This window comes from Phalacrocorax carbo, chromosome 1 (genome assembly GCF_963921805.1).
Source record: "Phalacrocorax carbo chromosome 1, bPhaCar2.1, whole genome shotgun sequence".
Classification (NCBI taxonomy): Eukaryota; Metazoa; Chordata; class Aves; order Suliformes; family Phalacrocoracidae; genus Phalacrocorax; species Phalacrocorax carbo.
Window position 1 is genome coordinate 136812977 of NC_087513.1, and position 4402 is coordinate 136817378.

General features: G+C 40.1%; 1 long non-coding RNA gene across 1 annotated transcript; it reads left to right on the plus strand.

Annotated features, from left to right (window-relative positions):
- The first annotated feature begins 1361 nt into the window (after window positions 1-1361).
- Window positions 1362-3647, plus strand: LOC135316616 (uncharacterized). The gene is made up of 4 exons (XR_010375878.1): window positions 1362-1841; window positions 2244-2428; window positions 2785-2920; window positions 3437-3647. It is a non-coding gene; the product is annotated as an uncharacterized LOC135316616 (long non-coding RNA).
- The last annotated feature ends 755 nt before the right edge of the window (window positions 3648-4402 follow it).

Sequence of the window (4402 nt, forward strand, 5' to 3'; positions counted from 1 at the left end):
TCGGACACAGCTGAGCTCATCTTCCAGTGCACTAAGAGAAAAGATGCATGCCCTGAGGTATGCTTGACCACTGCCTAAAGCTTCCTCCTCTGAGGACAGACGCTATGGAGGGTTATAATAGTAGGAGAAGGAAAGAAAAAAAAGAAAAAAAGCAAGGGCCACCTACCTGTGTGCTTTGCTGAAGTGGATGGTGTCTGCAATGGAAGACAAACTCCAGTATACACCTCTGAACCAATTTCATGAGGTACTGCCTGGTTTCTCCCCTTATGCAAGATCAGGTGCATGCCGGCTTTTAAACTGGCAAAAATCACATTAAGTTTGGGTTTTAAAGTCAACAAGATGAAAAAAAGTGTTATGATGTTTTGTGTAATAATATTAATAATAATGATTAGTTGAAACAAATCTTTGAGAAGCTCTGTCAGATTTGTTTTGGTTTGCTTTGTTTTGTTTTGTTTTCTATGGCAAAATCTTTGCTCCAGGGATGAATTTCAAGGAAAAAAAAATCACGCTTAGCAGTGGGAACACTGGTGCAAGTCCCTGTTTCTTATGGCTCTAATAAAAAATGTTGAGTTAGCGATCCCAGACATTCTGTGTGTTATCTCCCTGCTGGACTACTTCGTGGTAGAGGAATTTTCCAGATGCATGTTTACGCTTTTTTTGGTCTCTCCCCCCCCCCCCGCCCAGGCATCCCTTCCTTCACCCAATGACACCCTGTGGCCCTGGCTCTGGCCACCAGACAGCAGGCAGCAGCCAGTGCTCAGGCACCGGCAGAGGTAACAGAGGAAGTCTGGCAGCCGAAGGAGGGGAACTGACCTGCCTTTTTTTGTGTGGGTTTCCATAAAAATCAGTGCTGGTTTTCAACCTGCTCTGTGAGGCTTTTCCTCCAATGCCCTCTGTCCCGCCCAGGTATCTGTGGTGCTCCACAGGCAAACTGGTGAACTCTCTGTTGAGAAGGTGCTCTACCCTGATCAGGTATATCTGTGTATCTACAAACAAACAAAAAACCCCTGATCCCTACAAACCTTGTGGTTCTTTATCAAGAGGGATCTTGATAGTCCTCTGCTGGTTTACATGGTGTGCACAGCCTTGGATGTTAATATCCTTGCCCCTGGTATAACTACTAAATAGTCTGACCCACAGCATTGTTTTCTGAACCTTACAATTTTGGGGTCAAAATACTTGGATAGAATCTGTAAAAAAAGAAAACAAAAATAAACTTGGCTTAATTTCTGCCTGAGGACTTTCTGTAGCAGCCCTCAGGAGCTTGCTGCAGGCTGAGGGAGCAGTTACAATCACTGTCCATCAGGATTTTCAAAAAGGTTCCTCTGGTTCTTATGGAGATTAGCAGTGAAATTCCAGGTTTCAGAGAAGTGTGATTCTACTTGTTCCTGCTTTTCCCCTTTCTTTGACTGTTAATGCTTCATGCTTCTGAAGGTTTTGAATTAAGTATTTTCCTTCATGATGTACACTTGGCTTGGAAAAGATTTCTAGCTTTTTCCTTTTTCTTCCATCTTTTTTTTTTTAAAGGACACACTCAGCATTATGTCATTTGGGCTCCGTGCCAGTAACAACAGATACATAGGGAGTAAACGATGTTATTCTATGTGACAGCAAGGATAGGAGTTTTGCTGTAAAGCATAGCACTAAGGAAAACGTTAGGGTCTGTGGTGAGATAATTGAACGAACCCTCAACATAATCCTATAAAGAAATTGATTACGAAAACCTGAACCAAAATTGCAAACAGGGCTCTCTGTATGACATATCTTGTCCCACCCAGATGAAGGACCTGCCGAATCCTACAGCCAATTTTGAGAAGAGCAATTGTAAAGCCCTACAGAAGGTAACTGCATATTCTATTTGCAGTTTAAGTTAAAGATGGAGACCTAGTCGTGCAGACAGGCATAAGCAAATTCTTGGAGTTGATATAGGTTATTTTGTTGAATTATTTTATCCGGAGGATTATATAGATTATTTATTCTATGGATTTTTACACTGGTTTGGCTCTACCACAATAACAAAGACTTGACTGTTTAATTTTAATTTAAGTATCTATATTTCATTTGTTAAGCAAACATAGCATAGCTTCTGCTTTGTAACCCTGTGTGGTTTTCTATTTCTGTATACACACACAGAGCTAAAGAAGCTAAACTTACCTTTGGCATCCATGATGAGGGGACTTCAGTATTTTATTCACCAAATGTGGGCCTGAAATCCATTTAATTTCTCTCTCTTTTTTCCGCAGACCATTTGCAAGTGGTGGTTGTGCTAACTCCTTCCCCCCAGAAATATTTTCTTGAACACTCAATCCAGCTGAACCTTTGGATGGCATGTAATGGGGATGTACGTAGTCTGTGTGAGCCTAACTTCCATGCTGAGGGTTTAGGAGGAGAGAAGCAGTAGGAAGAAGACCCACATGAGGCTTAAAGAGTGTGTAATTAAACATTTTTTTCCTTTATATTTTCCCTATGATGTGCAAATTTTGTATGCAATGCCATTTGTCCCCTGCTATGTCTTGGAGTTTCTGAAGCTTTTATTTCTACTTCCTCATGTAGTGTCCGGGCAGAGTATAGATGTCTGTTCAGTTGTTCTGGGACACCTGAACAGTGGGTCAGGTCTTGGTATGGTTAGGTGTGTTCAACGACAAAAGCAGAAAATTAAGTTTTGGGTTCACCCAAACACTTGCGTATTGCCTAAGTCGCTCAGAGTCCTGACTGCAGTTTTGGCTCAGGCTTTCATAATTATTTTCTTAATAAGATTGTCTTTGGCTTCATTCAATTATCCAGCCAGGGAGCAGTCATGGGGGACTCTGAGCATGGAGGACAAGGTCTGCTTTGGAGCCTTCACAGACATAAGCTGCTGCTTCTTCATTCCTGCAAAGAAGATGAACTTCACTGAAATATCTGGAAATTATGTACAGAGGTAGGAGACAGAATGACTTTTCTCTAAAATAATTTTATCATTTCCAGTCTGCCTGCTCAAAGTGGTGAAGAGAGGGAAGGCCTGTGGTAGTGACTTTCAGGGGACTTGTATAAGAGCCAGAAATGAGTTGCCCTAATGTTACAAATCCTAAAAATCTACAGGGAAGATATTAATGCAGACAGTTGTATTGACAGCTTCCTAAGTGAAACCTAAAATAAACTCCTTGGGCCAATTCTTTCAGAGAATCACCAATTTTCTACAACAACAACCACCTCAGAATTCAAGTAATGCTTAGAATGATGCAACAGAAGCAACACATCAGTTATCTCTCGCTTTCTGTAGCATTCTTGCTGTAGTACTTGTACTACAGAGTCCAACTGAGTCATTGCTATTCTAAGAATCATGGAAATAGATTAGACAGACAGACAGACAGACAGATAGATAGAAAAGTCTCTGCTCCATACAGACTGTATCAAAGGATGGGCTGCATTAAAACTGAAGTATTTTTATTTATAGAATGCAAGAGTGAAGGAAGAAGACAGCAAACTTGGTCATACAGAAACCTTAAATAGTTGACCTGAAACATGGATGCTACAGACCACTTGCAACAGTAAAAATGTTCACATCTCTGGCTTTAAAAATTCTTATAACTTTAAGTTTTAATATGGGCAGAAACTTTAAGATGAAGCTTTAGAAGGAAAAGATTTAGAATAGCATTTTACAACAGCTTGTGATACAAAATAATTTACATGTAACTTTGTTGATAAAGTGCGTTTATTACTGGATTTCTGTTGTGCTTTTATTACTGGGCAGTAATAATTCAATAAAGATTCTTAAGATTTCTATAAAATTGGGTCAGTCTCATTAGGCTTCAACAAACTCTTTTGTTCTTTGAACAGAGAAATTCAGCATTAGTCAAACTCTTCACAACATGGGTGGTATTTTTCCTGTAGGATGTGTACGCTGATAACGATAGTGCAAATAGTACCAAAAATACACACAATCTTTGTATGGTAATCAAACCTCTGAAACGCCGAAGTTTGTACCTCAGCCACTGGTGAGTGGGTTAGGTAAAATGAAAACAGCCTCAGGGTTTATAACAAGGTAAAACATAAACCAGAAAAATGTTAATGATTAAAAATAAAAAAAAAAAAAAATTTGCACTTTAATTCTTCTGATATTAAGAACGCTAAAAATCTCTGGAGAGTCTGCTCTCTTTGGGGTTTTAGGCCCTGTAAGCAGACTGGTCTTTATTCCAGATGGAGAAACAGATTTCTCAAATTGACCAAACTTTTTGGGGACTAACTAGACCTAAAAAACTTCTGACCTGCTTGAGGTTTGCTCAGGAGCGAGTTCCCTCCATTTGACAATGGCTGGGCATAATGCCAGAGAGAAAACAGACGTGGTTAATCATCTAACGATGGAGAGGTCCTGGGGAGAAGGATGACCCACCTGCACAAACCAGAAGAGCCAGGAGGAAGC